The sequence below is a fragment of the Triturus cristatus genome, chromosome 1_1 (assembly GCF_964204655.1).
Source record: "Triturus cristatus chromosome 1_1, aTriCri1.1, whole genome shotgun sequence".
Classification (NCBI taxonomy): domain Eukaryota; kingdom Metazoa; phylum Chordata; class Amphibia; order Caudata; family Salamandridae; genus Triturus; species Triturus cristatus.
This window is the reverse complement of record NC_140579.1, coordinates 520,035,387-520,054,118: the sequence shown is the minus strand read 5'-3', so window position 1 is coordinate 520,054,118 and position 18,732 is coordinate 520,035,387. Positions and strand designations below refer to the sequence as shown.

General features: G+C 40.7%; 1 pseudogene across 1 annotated transcript in view; it reads right to left on the bottom strand.

Moving 5' to 3' along the window:
* Positions 1-18,732, bottom strand: part of LOC146870525 (rho GTPase-activating protein 27-like) — a 1,164,614-nt pseudogene that overhangs the window by 175,413 nt on the left and 970,469 nt on the right. The window contains exon 7 of the transcript XR_014978312.1: positions 12,813-12,926. The product of XR_014978312.1 is annotated as a rho GTPase-activating protein 27-like (transcript). The remainder of the gene's footprint in view (positions 1-12,812; positions 12,927-18,732) is intronic.

Here is an 18,732-nt window from a genome sequence, read left to right as displayed (position 1 = left end):
TGATCCAGCAGTGTAACATTTACAAACTTCCTGGATCTTAAAACCCCTTGACAGCCTCCTACTATCCCAATAAATTGGTATCCGTTACTATCCTCTGGCTGGTAGACATATACTATCTTCCTACACTGACTGCAGACTATGGTCGATGATCTGTATACACTGGTGGTGCCCCAGGCTGTTTCCAGCTTTAAGACAGTACACTTGAAATCCTATAAAGCAGCTCTGAACCCCATTGAAAAGCTGTTGTCATCTACTTACATAATGGAAACCAGCAAAATATCCTTGCTGTCTGACTACCAATATGTCTCAGACCTCAGGACAACGCTGAGGCAGCCACCATTCAGGACCTTTCAAATCACAGACAGCAGCAGTGATGCTGGAACAATTCTAACAGTGGGGGTGCTGCCGTTAATGATGCATCATTGACGTCATAGAGATAGCGGAAAATCCAAGCATCACACAAAAAATAAGTATGGGAAATATGTCATTCCAATTTGACAGGAGAGTGGAAAAGCTGTAGTTTGTAGCCAGGGGTGCATTTTGGATCACCCGTGAGGTAGCGCAGCGTAATTTACAGAAACTTCATTTTCAGTTGAATTCAGCACTAAATTTGCATAGACATGCAGTTTTACTAGTAAAAGTGGCACAGTGAACTCCCTGCTTTAATAGCTTGATGAGGGATGCCACTTGGCACCCGGGCTGGTGAACGCCATCCCTCTACAACATTAATTATTTATGGACCTCATGCGCCTGTAGGTTTACAGACAAATGTTCATAAATAACACTCATAAGTTTTATTATGAGAGAGGATGTGTCCTTGGGCTGAACAGAGAGAGGCAAAGATGAAAAGAGTAAGTGAGAGAGAAGGGTATCTTGTCACTGAATAAAAGATGTTTATTGTTACCCAACTCAATGGACTCATTGAAAAGTAGTGTAAAAGTAAGGATGAGGAGAAAAAAGTTGAGCAGAAGCAAAGGAGAAATAAAGAAAGGGAGGACGAAGGAATGGTGAAGGAAGGGAAGGAAGAAAACATGAAATGATAGAAGAAAAAAGGTAGGGTGGAAGAGTGAAAGGAAGGAAGGTGAATGAATGGCTGGTAGGGTGAAAGGATGGACAGAATGAAGGGATAAAAAGACAGCTGGAAGCGTGAAAGGAAGAATAAAGGACACATGAACGGATGGAGTGAAGTGTGGAAAGATTGATAAGCGAAAGTCTGAGTGGATGGAAGAAAGGACAGCTAGGTGAAAAGATTAAGGAAGAAACAGAAAAAGGATTGATGTGTGGAAAAATGGATAGATACTTGGCTATATTAGTAGGTGACACAATGTATATGTGATAGGTGAAGAGGAAAATGGATGGAAAGATAGATGATAGAGTAAGAGCATGGGCGACTGGTTGGAAGGCGGAAGAAAAAAAGAATGGAACTCTTCTAAGGAGGGTTGGGTTTGCTGGATTTAAGTGCTCAGTGTGACCAGAGGAATGGTTCAAGGTGGGAGTTATTTTAGTTCTCTGGCTACTCCCTTGCTGGTAAAACTATATAGCCCACAACAATATGTGGAAATTGAGTTTAACAAATGTTTATTATTTTCTACCAACTAAAGTGTCTTGATTTGCTCCTACTAAAATCTATGTTTCCATCACACCTCAGAATTATAAAACAATTAGATTTAGCTGTGTTTTCCTAATTGTGGATATATGTTGAAATATGTGTATAGCTCATTTACATTTAATAAACAGCCATTCCTTTCAATTCTTGTACCCCAGCAAGATTGTTAACTAGGTCACTTTTACAAAATCCTCTCAATTTGCTGTCAAAGAAATAAAAGTAAACATCAGTTTCCAAATAAGCAGAGATTTGTCAGAAGACATAGCCTGACATTTGACCTTTGTCTTTGAAAGTGCAGCATATGTGAGATAATAAAAACGAAATCCCAAAGTATAAAGTTTAATTCACAGATTGAGATACGTGATCAGTCTATGAATGGAACCAATGGAGTAAGCAGATAAATACCTAAAAAGACAACTACTCAGGAAGTACAAGTTTTTTCCATTTCCCCTTTCATGCAGAAGAAATGCAAGCTGCACTAAACTAGCACTCTCCTAAATTTACTGGCCCAAAACCTCTGATGGAAGGTCGGTCATCCATTCATGCTGCTCCGTCAGTAAATTCAAACAGCAAGTTAACAAAGGTTGAAACTTCTCCTAATACCTTCCGAGTTCTTGAGGTAATTGATCTCTTTTCCAATGGCATTGGGCCATAACATTTTAGGGTTACTACACAACTATCTGAAACTACATTCTCTTTCTTCAGCAGAAATAAAGCTGGTCTCTTTTCCTAAGTAGATCTATCCGAAGCACAAGTAGAATTTTGGTGTAACTAATTCCTTTAAAGGACTAGGAAACGTTATACAAAGATGTTTTGATGTTGGAGTAATTCACTATAAATCTCCTTTAGTCCAGAGTTTAGGTCATGATAGGGAAGCAAATTTCTCATCCTCTTTTTATCATATAAATGATAATGTGTACAATAGTGGTTCTATTGATACACTCACAACACATATTGACGAAGGAGGAAGACAAATAAGAAATCAAAACCAGCTCAAAACAGATGATAAAATGCTAAAGTGTCTAGGTTCTGGCCTTTGAGGAATCTGAATGAAAATAAATTGAATAATGCTTCTAAACTTCCTTTTTCACAACAACCTGGAGATAATGTCCTGGAATCTACTGGGTTTGGAATTAGACAAGCTTAATCAATTGCTAAAATTTTCGATCTGTCAATTATTTGTCTTCAAGAGACCTGGTCCACAATAAAATGTAACTGGGAGAACTAGTATGCAATTGGCGTTCCTGCAAACTGGGTTAGGAAAAGCAACAATAGGGGTGGTCTCACTATCCTACACTCTGTCGAGTTCCAGTAGGACTTTAAAATAATCCCACTTTCATGTGGCAGTATACTGTGTATATCCTGTCCGCTGAACTATAAATCCCATTGGATAAAATCAGAATTATTTTTTTGGGCAGATTGGATTTCTATCACAGCTGTGACGGAGTAACTTGTCCGCCAAGATCTAAATCAGGTGCTAAATTACCTAAATCAAGTGCTAACTTCGTATATATTTTACTTTTATTTAGTATCTATGTTTCTCCTGGATTACAATACAATTCCCTGGTAACTGAGACCTTTGAATTAATAGATCTTTTCATGTGAAAATTTCAAATGCTGCACTAATGGCCCATAAAAATAAGGAACTTGATACAGCCTGGAACATTCATTCACAATCCAGTATTTCCGCCTAAGTTAACGCCAGACAAACGAGGAAAATGCTTTATGATTTGCTGCAAGGCATAAATGGTGTGATTTTAAATAGGAGAGTAAATAGGGATGTCCTGGCATCATTTACTAGGGGGTCTCTGGTTGTTCTATCATTGATTATATTATGTTTAGCTATGACTCGTTTCATAAACTTTTGATACTCCAAACTGAGTTTGCTCAAGGTAGTGACCACGCAATATTAAATGTAAAGCTTAAATTGCATTTACAGCAAATGTCTTCTTGGTCGCTAACTGAAGAAAATGACTGAGCCACCATAGCCTCGAACCAAAGTAAAGTTGTTTGGAATTCCATCAATACTTTCACAATGAATGCCTTGGCTACCTCCTTTCGGGCCCAAAACACACCAGAAGGGGGAAATCCCATTCAAATTTTTGAAGACAAACACAGATGCTGTAAAAGAGATTCAGAGTGTGTCCAAACCTCTAAAGAAATAGCTATTCCTGTCTAAAGATCGCAAAGAAGCAAAGTTTCGCGTAAACTATATAAGCTTATTCAACAACAGTCTATTGAATTTTCAGTCAGGGGTAAAGAAATTCAAGTCCTACACAAGAAAAGGAGGTATATTAATTTAGCATTCAACAAAAAAAATAGATGATCAAAACTGGTTGGATCTTCAACAAGCAGCCCAACCAACAGAAAAACGACAAAACGTTCTGGCAGCTTGTTGCAAACTTTGCAGGCAGAAGGAAAAGTTCCATGGCAATACCTATCCCTTCGTCAGATGTATTGTCTATTTCTCTGAACTCTATGCACATAATTCAGTTCCAAATAATCATGTGCAGCCTAAAATACCACTTACAATACCTGATGTCCCTGGCAAATAAAACCTCCAAAGGAAAATCAGATCGAGATATACATAAGGAAAGCAATATCTTCTGCAGCAATAGGATTCCAATACAAGTAAAGAAGAACAACCCAGAAGTTTGGAAACACTCCTCGCCCCTCTGTTCTCTTTTTGTTATGCTTCGGAGCAAGTTCCATATTCATGGATAGGTAGCATAGTAGTTCCCTTATATAAAAAGTGTTCTCATTTCTTTCGCTGTAATTATCTCCAATTTGTCCTTCTGGGTACAACAGAGAAAGTCTTTGTGTCCAGTATTCTGGACCATCTTAAGGAAGGGGCATATTCAGTGGGAGTGATTCCACTTGTCAACGTGAGCTTTAGACCCAAACCCTTAGTGACTGATAACAATGTAATAGTCCAAACTCTTACTGACAAATATGCGGTATCTAAATCACAAGTGTTATATTCAGTGTTTGTTGACATCCCCACAGCATTTGAAAGGGTAGATAGACCTACCCTTTGGAAGAAACTGGACGGCTTGAGGATTCCTACTAATTTATTAAGACTGATCATTGCACTCCATATCTCTACTTTGTGTAATGTTTTAATGAGGGGGAATAAGGGATTGAGTCCTAAGATTCTGACACAAAATGGATTGAAACAAGGTTGTATTTTAGCTCCTATTTTGTTTTCTATTTCTCTTTGTGATCTACCCGCTTGTTTAATCAATATTAAGAATGTTCCTCCTCGAATCGCTCTTCAAAATGTGCATGTTTTACTGTATGATGATGATGTTGTCGTCGTCTTTGACCTTACCCCTCTCAGTCTTCAGCGAAACCCAGACACTTTATTTAAATATGTGGAGGACAACTTTCTGAAAATAAATATCACTAATATCACGGTGCTGCCTTTCAGAGGAAAGAAATGGTACTGTCCTTTTAGCTGGATTCTACCTAGATATAGTAAAAACATACACATACCTGGGCACAGTTTTCCCCAATCTCTAGAAAATATGCCCCACATTTTGTTCACAGGTACCAAGGCATTATAGCCCACATAGATGCTTTAAAACATTCTTTACAGTTCTTCTAGTAGGCTACACTTTACAGCTCTCTTGGATATCTATCAAGCTAAATTCCCTCTATTCTGCCTTATGCCCTTGAGTATATCCTCCTACATAAGTGCTAATTTTTAAATATGTACAAAGGAAAGTTCCTTTGGAAGATAATTTCTTGAAATCACGCAATTCCTGTTCAAACTTTATGTCTAGAACATTCTCTTACTAGCATCTATACAATATCTCTGGCAAATGTAATTAGATGGGCTTCTAACTTGTTACATGCATCTGAAGGCACCCTAAGAGACTGCTTAAAGCAACAAACCATTAATGGAAAAGCAAAAAATTTAACTTTTAATAATTATCTTAGGGTTGCCATTGCACAATTACAATTTAAGATTGACCACTTACAGATGTGGACACCTGCACAACTCAAATTGTTTCTAAAACATGCTGTCATAAGAATAAGTTACACTAGTATTATTACCCATTGTTCATCTCTAAATATGTATAAGTCTTACTCTGATAGTATATCCTTTAGGCAGAATCTAGGCTATTTAATGTTTCCTCTGGAACATAGTGTTAGATGATTTATACTCATGTTAAGACTAGGCATTTTACCCCTAGATGAATGGTCCAATAAAGGAAACAAGACCGGGATGTGTGACCTTTGCAATGGTGCTATTCAAGATATTGAGTATGAATTTTCTGTCTGTCGGAATGCGATGGTGGTGGAAGCTAGAAATCAATTCATAAAACCTTTGTGTTTTAAATATAAAAGATGTAAAATTAAGTGTTTTTGCAAAGTCACCTCCTAATGAGCTAGATTGTTATTATATCTACAAGTTTTTAAAATAGTTTTTAGTAATGTATTAATTGCTACAGGATTTATTATTGTAAATATTGTTGATCTCTGATGAGATCTAAATCAACACAATTATTCTGTTGAAAGGTGGTTTGGATCTACTAAATTTTATCTACTACCAAATAGCTCCTCTGGTGGATGTAACGGTGCTCTTCTCGCCGCATGCAGTGGCCAGACATAAAAAATGACCTAGTCGAAGCTCTTTCCTTAATAAATGCTTACAAAAAAACCGAAATGTTACTTTCTCTTACCGGATCATTAAAGACACCATAATGGCAGTTAGATCCCCTAATAATATTTCAAAACTAATTTCCAAAACTCAGACTCAGCCGCACTCTGGCTTAATTCACGTAGCAAAAACACTGTTTTGGAAGGTCTGATTGAATCTTGGCACTCTTCCTACTAAAGACTGTGGCTCTACTAGTAACTAGTTCTCTTTTGTGATGGTAGTGGAGAAATTCGTCATTCAACCACTGGACTTCAACAACTACTTCAAGCTTAAGGTTTCTCCTAGGAAGATAAAGCAATCTTAACAATCTGGCTGCATTACAGTTTTGGAAACTCTGATAAACAAGCCCCAAAATGAATCTATATTTATGCATATACAGATAAACACAATACTCCCCCTCAATAAACATATTCAAAACAAAAGAGACTTTTCTTGCACTTTTCATAATATTAACCATCTTTCACCATCCGTCTGGGAAACAATTTGGGACTGACTGTTGCAGTAGAGTGGATTCAGAAAAAATGGATGTACGTGAAATATGAAATAAATGAAACATGTATGAAACAAGTTTGTACATATTTCACAGAATCAGAACAGGGCCCACAATTTCTAAACATCACCAATTAATATAAATGAGTTACATAGGGAGTTACAGAAGAATATCAATACAGAACTGCAAAGACAATATTCCCAGTCATATCTAACATGATATCCGTCTATAAAATACTGTAAGGAAGCAAATATTAAATGTAAACAGTCAGTGGGTTAGCTACCTCTTAGAACCACTGATTACAATAGGTATCAAGACTATTTTGGATAGCTGGATAAACTAGAAATATAACTCATATTACGCTAGGTGGGCTTGGGTCTGCTTTGCCAGAAGTGTAAATACCAATATCCACAATTGTACGTTCTGTGCCAAATCTTTCCGATTACTATGGTCGAAGCTAGACCTATACTTAGAACAAATTCTACTGCAATACACTCGCTCATCCCCTTGAATTTGCTCCATAGGTAGCATCCTTCTTTTCTTCTCGAGCATTTAATTTTATCCTTTATATCCCTTCTCTTCCTTCCCTCTCTCTTGTGTTTTCCTCCTTTTCCTTCTTTTTCGCCCCTCCCTTCTTCCTATGCTATATACCTCATGTCTACTTTTTACCATTGTAAATAACTCTTATTTTTCAATATAGGATGGGTCTGCCTTTTCTCACTATTTCTCTTTATTCTATGTAAGCATGGACTGCTCTGATACGACACTGAATTGAAATGTTCTCCTTTCTGCTTGTTGTGTACGAAAATGTCATATGTCCCTATTATTTTTATATTGCCAATAAAAAATGTTTTTCTATTAAAAAAAATGAAATCCTAAAAAGTTCTGGTTCTGACAGAGATATATGACAAATATTATAAATAATTTCCCCTGAAGCTGGCTCCAATCCCTGTGAAAATGTACCAGGAGATAGCAAGGGACAGACAACCATCACATACTAAGATAGAGGTAGAAATAATTGTGCTTCCAAAACCAAGAAATCATGCTACTCCCAGGGTCCTGCTGAGCATTGACAATAAGATATATATGACAGTACTAGCTAACAGGTTAGCTGCAATTCTTCTCAATAAAATATATGAAGACCAGTAAGGGTTTAAAAGAGAACATCATGCTTGATACAACAAACAAGCCATCTTCTAAAAAAGGCAAATAAAGAAATGCTTCCACTGGCTCTGATGCCCTGGACTTGGAGAAATGCTCTCCATGCCACTCGAGTCAAGCTATCCTGAAAGATGAGGAGTGAAACCCTGAAACCGGTCCTAGGATGCTTGTTTCCAGTCCAGGGAGTACCATTGTGTGCAGGATCATGAGTGATTTGCATATGGCTGGGTTCAAACTGGAATGGCATGGGGAGCAAAATAAAGATGGATTTAGGCCCAGATCTCTGTACTGGGGTGAATATATGACATTGTTCTGCATTCTGTCCATCAGTTGTTCTTTTTGCATTTGTCACCCCGAGTGGGACGGTATGCCCAGCCGTGGGTCCCATGCAATTCATGCCACTGGTGTCAATCTATCCTGGCTGATGAGGGGTGGAACCCCGAAACCGGTCGTAGGAAGCTTTTTTTCCAGTCCAGGGAAGACCTGGCCTGACAGTTCGGGTGGACTGTTTCCTTTGGGCAGAGGGTCAAGAATGATTTGCATATGGCTGGGTTCAAACTGGAATGACATGGGGAACAAAACAACAATGGATTTAGGCCCAGATCTCTGTACTGGGGTGCATGTATGACATTGTTCTGCATTCTGTCCATCAATTGTTCTTTTTGCATTTGTCACCCCGAGTGGGAAGGGTATGCCGAGACATGGGCCCTGTGCTCTCCATGCCACTGGAGTCAAGCCATCTTGGCTGATGAGGGGTGAAGCCCCGAAACCGGTCCTAGGATGCTTGTTTCCAGGCCAGGGAGGACCTGGCCTGGCAGTTCGGGCTGGACTGTTCCCATTGGGTGCAGGGTCAAGACTGATTTGCATATGGCTGGGTTCAAAATGGAATGGGCAAGGGGAGCAAAAAGACGATGGATTTAGGCCCAGATCTATGTACTGGGGTGAATGTATAACATTGTTCTGCATTCTGTCCATCAATTGTTCTTTTTGCACGGGACTTCGAGAAGGTAAGCTGGGGATTTTTAAAGAAAGTAATGTTAAGGTTTGGAATGAGGAGTAATGGATCCATATGGCCAAGGCATTCTACAAATACCCCGTGCACTAAAAGGGATTTTATCGGGCGAAGTAACACACGGGGCACCAGCTAATTCCAGGAAAAAAACATAAAATGTCACCATTTGCTGAATTGTTGTACATCATGGATTCAATGCACTCAATTCCACATCTTTTGTCAGATTTAGACGATTAGAGCAAAAACTCAGGTACAAAATTAATTCTAACAAATCAGAATCACTGCCAGTGCAGACAGGCTGTGAGGTGGAACAAACATAGAAAGAGATGATACAGTTTAAGATGAATTCCTACGCCAAATACCTAGCCATTTACCTTACTAAAACCTTGGACTTCTTGCACAAAGTAAACATCCCTCCCCTCATTGAGGAAATAGAAAAATACATCTTGTGCAGATGGAACTCCTGTTATACAGTTCATGGATAAAAAGGAACAACACCCTGAAGAAGTCGATGGTTCCAAAACAGCTTTATGTGGCCTGGCCTTACCAATTAGGATTGCCAGTGAGACCCTAGAGTGTATTCAGAAAGCCATTCTGACACTTCTGTGACAGGGGAAACTGACAAGGATATCGATAATACTGAAGATGAGCTTACCAGACATAAGAAACTAGTACACTGCTGCACATCTCCGAGTCATGAGGAATGGTTTCAAAGATTTCAGCACACACTAGGTTCAAATGGATCAGTGGAAGGCAGACCATTGTGGAATTTATTGTGTCTATCGCCTACTTCTAAGCCAGAAAGAGTGTATGCAAGTTATATAACGAGGACGTTACTACACATATGGGACACCTTGGCCACATGGTACTGTTTCACAACACACCCATCACCATATCCTGTAAATCATAAGCTAGAGTTTACAACTGTGTGAAGAGGAAATTATTTTGGGCCTGGCAAGAAGGGTATTGCAGATTGCTGGCTAGTCTGTATGAAAATAGAGAGGTTGGGACATTGGAAAGTTGATAAAAAAACATTCAAGGTAACCAAAATTGATCAATTCAGATACCAGCAAGTGAGGCACTGGGCAACCTTCACCCCACTCGAGGAAAAAAAACCAAAAAGGCAACAAGAGAGCTGACAAAGTTTGGGAAATTTGCCCAAGAAAAACACTAAAGGATACATAAGACACAGTCGCAAAAGTATATAAACCTATTGGCTCCCGCCTATTTCCCACTCGCCGCCCTCCCACCTCCCAGGACTACTTATGGGGGTCGCTGGGCGGCCATGCCGAAGCCTCACCAAAGGCAAGCCTGTCTGCACCCAGCCGCACCCACTGCCAGAAACCCTGGATCTTCTACCCCACGAAGATATACTGCCGCTGACCTCCGAGCCCTGGAATGTGGACACACCAACAAATGCTGCTGCTGCACATCCCCGTGCACCACCAGCGGACCGTTCTCCTGCTGACACTGCCGCCTTACTTTCAGCACAGAAGCAACCAATGACAGCAGTGACCGAGACCACAACAACACAACTCCAGTGCATCCTACTCAATGTACGTTCACTCAGTAAACACGCCACAGAGGTCTGGAACATGATCTCCTCCTTCACCCTAGACATCATCTACCTCAAAGAAACTCGGCTAAACCCCGCCTCTGCACCAGACATCGCCGTTGCCATCCCTGAAGTTTACAAGATAACACACCAAGACTGAAACAACAAGCACAGAGGTGGAAAAGCCATAATCTACAGAGAAACGATCCACTGCACGTCATCCACTGATGACCCAACACTGGTAATAGAACACCTCAACTTCCAAGTCCACATAGACGGAAAAAGCACCATCAGAGGCACCCTCGCCTACAGACCCCGGGCCCAGCTTCTGCAACGCCTTCTTGGAACTTATCACCCCACTCGCAATCGACTCTGAGCACTACCTCTTCCTAGGGGACCTCAGTTTCCACCTTGATGACCCCCAGCGATGCCAACTACTCCGACCTCCTGGCAAGCATGAACAACATCTGCCTCAAGCAGCTTGTCACCTACCCTAACCACATCGCAGGACACACACTCGACCCCATCTTCACCTCCAGCAACCGAGTCAGGTACTTCCACATCACACTACTCACCTAGTTCGACCACCACAGCTTACACTTCGCCATCTCAGGACCCATCCAAACTGGCACTGTGCCCCCCAGATCCATGCGAAGAGACTGGAAAAAGGTATCCGAAGACCAGTGGAACAACAATCTCTGCTCTCACCTCCCAGGCCCTACACACAACCCTGATTAAGCAGCAAAGAACTTCTCCCAGTGGATCACATAATGCGCCAACACTACCGCCCCTGCCCCCTGCCAAGATAGCCAAGATCGCACCATCGCTCCAGCAATTTAGAAGAGAACCAAAGACCTGAATGTTTGAATGTTCAAACCTCCACACAGCAGCAAACCGCTGCAGAGCCTCGAGACCCTGACAATGATTTGCCATGCTCCATAAATGATTGATTGATTGATTGATTGATTGGACAACATGAGGCCAAAAAAACTGAAATATGTGGGGAAATGGAATAATACACTGCTGGCAGAAATATATGAAATCAAAATAATGGATTACTGGAGAGACAACTGGATTTAACAAATCTATTCTGTTTAGAGAGGCCAGACTGAATGATTGTCTGGTATTTAACTCCAGGTAAACTAAGTAACTGGTTTAAAAAAATGCAAAATATTTTCTGGAGAACTGTGGTGGGAGGGAAGACTGCATTCATGTATGGTGGTCTCACCCATTTCTGACAATGTACTGGAAGAAAGCCCTGGCAGCTATTAAGGAAATGTTGGGATTCCTGTCCTTATCCCTTCGGACCCTTGGCTGATGGCGCTAGGATGAAACAGACAAACCGAATGTACAGAAAAATGAGTGGGCCCTGATGACACAGCTACTGATTGCTGCCAAGATTATAACAGAGATAATTTGAAAACAAACATTGGCGCCAACTATAAATATGTGGTATAACTATAAATGTGACAACTGCATTGAAGTGTCTATCAAGGAACTTGATCAAAGACAAAGATTATTTTTTGATATAGCAACCGGTATTGCATTATATGGGCAATGACAATAGAGAAATATGGGCAATGACAATAGAGAAATAATGTGTCGACAAGACTACAAGCACTACAATTATCAAAACGAGTATGTACTGTTATAATTGAGAAAGTAACAAAGATGGCTTGCGCCAGCATTGAGGGTAGAAACACGTGGGAGAAATTTACCAATTATTCACCCAGGATCTGCAACAACATTCCTGTATCATCTATGACCAAGAACATTGTGCTCCAATTGAGGAAAGAGTTGAAGACACACCACTACATCAAAATACATCACAAAGTAGTAGCAATCCAATAATCATCTACCTCACCTACCACTTGTATGCTTGCCTTTGGTCTGTTCAGCGTCTTGCTAACTTTTTGGCTAGGTGCATGCTACATAAATGCCCCGGGCACACATTCTATATTACTACTTATCACAAGACATCCAAACCTTTCTACAAACCCACATTGAGCCTGCATGTCATGTTTTTTGTTGAAATAAAAAAAAGAAACACTTCAGAAATGGTAACAACAGTTTTAAAAATAAGTCAATTGAGATGTTGTTTGAAAAGCAATTTCTTGTGGGATAATCAGATTCTCTGATTTCAGCTTAAATTTGTCAGAAATCCAACACAGTTTCTAAAACAGGAAGCAAAAAGGCAGACAGTTTGCGGGGTACTTCCCACAGAACTGCATTCTTTACTTAAGTACACAACATGGTTTAAGGAATAATTGAGATACATTAAAATTGAGAAACACTGGCTCCCCTAGATAGCTCGTCACTTACCTCATCACTTCTTGGAATTATGAATGCTGGAGTGTTCATGTTCCAGCTAGAAAAGGTGATGCCGTCTGTATCATATTGAATGTTTGCTCTCGGGGATGAGAGAGAGAGCGGTCTCTGCAGAAGGACCACAGGAAACAATCAAATACTTACTGTGCCCAACAATCACCATTTTTGAAGATAAATACTGGTACTTTCAATGCAATTCATTATTAAGTATGTGCAAAGTTTCAAACTTTCGCTCACAAACCTCAAGTAATTCTTATGAATACTACAATTACTACCAGCAGGTATTGGAAGTTTTCCAGGATGTGGGTTTCCACGTTAAAAATCAGACATGCAAGCACCTTTAATCTTTTTTCTAGCTAAATCTATCTGGGTTCAAAGTTTGGAGGAGTACAGTTTTGTGGCGAACGTGTAAAAATGGCATATTCATTTTCAGCGCCAAGTAGCAGTTGTAAGGGAATACTGTAAGTCTGAAGGAAAACAATGCTCAAGGACACAAAGGTAAGAAAGCACTTTGGGCCATATGTACGTAGCCTAATACCGGTCGGTAACGGCCGATTTTCGGTAATTATACCGTTACCGACCGGTATTTAGGCTTTTGACATGTAGGGGGCTCATTTCTGTATTCGGTAATTTACCGAATCGGTAAAATTACCGAATCGGTAATTTTACCGATTCGGTAAATACCGAATACAGAAATGAGATGTAGGGGGAGTGTGTGGTGGGTGTGGGGATTCGTTATTTACCACCAACTGTAAGTTGGTGGTAAATGACAAATGACTCAGGAAATGCATTGTTTGGCCCTTAGATGTGTGCAATGTGGCAGACACACATGCCCTCAGGGCATGTATGTGTGCCACATGTGCACACATGCAGAAATCAGGGGTGCAACAGGGTGTCAATGTGACACCCTGCCACCCTTGATTGAGCTCCCCCCATTACCGATTCGGTATTTACCGATTTGGTAATGGTAACTGGCTTCCCATTGATTCCTATGGGCCTCCTGGCCCATAGGAATCAATGAGATACAGGTTGCCATTACCGAATCAGTAAATACCGACTCTAAAATACCGACACTTACCGAATCGGTATTTTTTTCCCTACATTACATTTACCGATTCATAAATACCGAATCGGTAAAATTCAGTATTTAAGAATCGGTAAATGTAATTTACCTACATAAGGCCCTTTGTGAGCTATGCCTAGGGCAATAATCAGCCAACTCTTTTTCTTATTTAGCAGCACTATTCTGGGTTATCTTATCAGAGACAACATACCGTTGCTACATTTTATGTAATGTGTTTCAGAAATAGGGTTATTAATTTGGATAGTAGGAACCGTTACCAACTCAAAAAATACAATCCGGTTAGGCCAAAGCACAGTTCATAGAATTTCCGCTCTCCACCTTCTAGCTATGACACAATCAGGAGGCAATCACCAGATAAATGTATGTTAGGTTCAAGCAGTAACAACAATTTTAAAAGTCAAGAAAACACAATAAGAAAATGCTTTTTTTCCAAAAACTTTTTTTGACTGTGCACTGGGACACTGTTAACCACGCCCTAATGCGTGTGCTCTTTCCCCTAAAACATGTTAAAGTTGGTTATACAGTTAATTGGAATTTTTAACTTACCTGTAAGTCCCTAATATAGAGTGCAAAGTGTACCCAGGGCCTGTAAATTAAAGGTCAATTATGGACTGCTGCACATATGACACACTAACGTGACAATAAAAAAATTGCCTGCAGGCCTACCACTAGTAACTTGGCTGTGTAGGTTTAAACTGCAAATTTGACTGTTGAAAATAACCCATTTTGTCAGGTCTAAAACCCTCCTTTATAATATTGTTAGGTTACCCTCTTAGTAGGCCTAAAATGCCCATAAGGCAGGGTGCACAACATTTAAAAGTAGGACATGTAAAAGTTTAATGTTAAACATGTCCTTACAGTGGCAATGCCCTAAAAGAAATTTTCACTGTAGGAGGGTTAGCTGTTCCATAGGAAAGCAATGGGATACATTAATAAAATTACATAATGTCATCCTCGCCTACGAACCAGATAGAAAGTTTATTCTTGGACATTTCAAAATATTCATTTCAAATAAGATTTTTAAAAAGTCACCTTTAACCTGCCTAAAGGTTTCTAGAAGCCCATTTGCTGGAGCTTCCAATTGTCACTCTAGCGCTGAATAGCTTGTTCTTGTGGTATGAATTGGCTCCCAGAGCTGAGACAAGGGGTTTGTGTGGGGGGGGGGGAAGGGGGTTGTCCTGTTCCTCTGTCAGGAGGATAAACTGGGCAGTGCCCCAGAACGTAACTGTGTTATAGGCAGAAGAAGCTCACACCTGGGCCTGCCCCCTCTGTTGTTTTCCTAGTCAGCCAGGCACCAATCCCAGTGGGAAAGGAACTGCCCCCCAGAACTGATTTTGGAGTGACCACAGAGGAAGGGTTGCTCATTTCCTTGGCCACAACTCTAGGGTGAGCACAGGAGCTCTGCACAAGATTATAAATGCTCTACCAAGTTGGATTCAGATAGAGTGGGGCACTGAGGGAATGTTTGCAGTAGGGCACATACGAACAGTTGCAAATGTGGGTAGGTTTACCCCTGGGAACTTTTAGTCTGTTATTCAGGTAGGGGTCAGGAGTCACCGCAGCCACAGGTTAGTGTCAGGCATATATGTGGCACCCTAGGCACCCGCTTCAGAACACTACTGGAGCTGTGGAAGACAGGAAAACCCTAAGGGCTGGACCTGCTCCTACTTGCACTCGGGACAAAGAAGTGGACTTCAAGGGTGAGTTGGATGACCTCCTGTTAAGCTACAGGAAAGGAAAGGTTACAAGAATTCAACTTTCCTGAAGAAGCTTAGCTGACCAGTTTCAACTGGACCTGTCTTACACCCTGCTGGTGGGTTCTGATGGAGTGAGTTGTGAACCCAAGTGCTGTTGCTGAGGTCCTGGAACCCCTGGTTGATTTCAGTGTATGCTCCTCCTGTCCAAACCTAAAACCTAGGTTGTAGAATCTCTTTCAAGACTTATTGCTTGGGGAACTGACAGAAAACTGTGACCAACCTGTCAAGCCGATTTGTCAAGGGTGCATCGCCAGTGGGCCTGACTTTGCCATAACTCCACTCTCCACAGCAGCAAATCCAATTCAGTGTGCCCAATGCCACTGGCATGTGTCTATGTTGAATGCTCCCCGGCAAAAGCCACAATGTGAAGATCCAACTTCAAAAAAAGAGTCGAAGTCCAAAGGTACAAAACTTCCCTGGGCCCAATGCAGAGAGCAGCATCCAGTCGACATAGCTGACTTTCTGGGAGAAAATTTCAGACATTTCCTACACTTTGCTATGGAAGCTGTGCGAACAGCCCCCTTTGCGGCTTCATCAGTCAATGAATTCCCTTCAACTTGAAAGCCATCACGTTGATGACTCAGTGTATGGATCACGTGAGTCCTCGGTAGCTCGGCTTTCAATTCTGCTACCTGTTCCCATAGCATTTTGTGCTTAATTGTGCCACCTTTTGCATCTTTAAACCCGTTTTGTTCCCAATGCTGTAAGTACTCATTGTACGACTGTACACAGTAAAAAGAATCACACACGATTAGTGTGGGGAATTCGCGATCCGTATTTACAAGTGCCAGTATCACTACTTTTAATTCTGCCAACTGAGCCTTGCAGTCTCCTAGAGATTGCGTCTTTGTGCAGCTAGGATGAAACTTGCCATCATGGATGTGACCTTTAACGAAAGCACATGCCGAAAAATATTGCTGCTTACTTCCTATGGCTGGTTGCTCAGATCCGTCATTATATATAATATATTCATACTGGTAAAGAGGCAAGATTTCATTAGGTAGAGGATATTCTTTTTCATATTGCAGGAATGCCTGAGGTTTTAAACTGGAATCAAATCTGTATTCAACATCTGTTGCAGTAAGAAATTAGCCCATTGTACTCACCTAGGATGTAACACTTTCGCATTTGGGATTCTGGCCTTTGTAACAGCTTCTAAAGCTGGTACTGGAGTCACCACAATGATGCGTTTCCCCTGAGCCAGTGCTCTATCTCTTGCTACGGCAGTCTGAACAGCTGTCAGTATTTCTTCTGTTGAAGTGAAACGCTTTTATGCATTTGTGTACAGGTGTGATTTGTATGCGATTGGTACAGTTTCGCCTTCATTGAAAGTCAAATAAGTCTACCTGCTTTGATCCGCAATTATTCGTATCACCAAGTGGCGTACATTTACGCGTGTTTGGAAGTGTTTGGAAGCAATCATGTCTTCCTGGAGTAAACAAAGAATATTAGTATATTCTTGTGTCCAATTTTTGGCTGAAAATTCAGGTTTGATTAATTCATAGAAAGGTTTTACCCTCTGTGCGTAATCTAAAATGTATGTCCTGCCGAAAATTAGGAATCCTAGTATTGATTGTAAATCTTTTAATGATTTTGAAGGCTGGAGCAGGGCACACTTTCCTAAAAAGTTAGCTGCCAGACTTTTGCCTTCACTTGACAACTCATATCCCAAAAATAAGAGATTGAGGTGGGCTATTTTTGATTTTTTAAAGTTAAATTTGTAGCCCTCTCTGGCAAATCCCACAATTATAGTGCTTACCCTGGTCAAGTGCCTCTCTAAGTCGTCGTCCGTCAGATAAATATCATCCACATAGGACAACGCTTCTTCATCAAAAGTTTGAAGTAACTCCGTTACTCTTGCTGAAAATACACCTAGGCTGTTTTTATACTCTTGTGCCAACCGACAGAATTGTCGCTGGGACCCCTATGCATTGAAGGCTGTTAGATACCTGCTTTCAGGCACTATATTTTGGCAGAAAAATCCATTTGAGATATCAAGTGTGGTTTTGTATTTTTTGCGCACAATGTAATTCATTAATGCACTGTGTGCATTTTGGACAGCAAATGTCTTTGTGCATGATTTTAAATGTCTATAATCTAATACTAGACGATATGTATTGTCTGGTTTAGAAACGGGAAACAAAGGATTGTTCATTGGTGAGGTACATTTTTCAATGACCTTCTGGTATTCAAGTTGATCTAAGATCTCCCTGACCTGTTTGTTAGCTTCTTGCTCTTTTGGATATTGCCTTTGAGCATTAGGTGAAACTTTTAATGGTATCACGTGGTAGGTTGAGTTCTCATCCCACCCTGTTTGATTTTTGTACAATGCAGGGGCTTGGGCTACTGCCCACTCCTGTGCTTATGTATGATTATGGTGAACGGGAACATGGTTGGAAAATGCAGGAAAAATTACACTTTCTCCCCTAGGGCACTCTATTATGAATGCAGACGGCCAATCTTGTTCTGCTAACAGGATGTCATAACCAGATGATAAGTTCTTCCAAAAAAGACCTTTTATTTTCCTGGGCTTGTCCCCCTCCATCCGGAGTGTTATTTCATATAACTTATGTGGGACGGTCACCCTGGTGTCTGGTATTTCCACCGTGATGTAATCATTCAACTCCGCAGTCACCAGAAATTCCTTCAAGTTCAGGTGGGCTATTGTTATTTCTGCCGCACTGTCCAGCATCGTCAGCGCCCATTCCTGGTTCAGAAGTTGTGTTCTCAGAATTCTGGGCAGGTCTGATTTTCAGACCACCAACTTTCTTTTTCTTAAATTGAGGTTTTGGATTTTGCTTATCTTCCTTTTTTAGAAGTAAAGTCTTGAGCGCGCTGCTTGTCTCTGGACTGTGTGCGCTCCTCTCTATTTTCTGACTGTCCTTCCCTTTCGGAGCTTTTCTTCGAGCCCTGAAAAGAACAAGAGGAATGTGTATCAGCATCCTGACACCTGCCAGGTTTCCTAATATTATCCCTATTCACAAGGTTGTACCTCTTTTCAGAGGGCTCCTGTGGAGGAGACCTACCTTGGGACTGAGATCTCTTGTCTTTAAACGTTTCTTTTTTATTATCT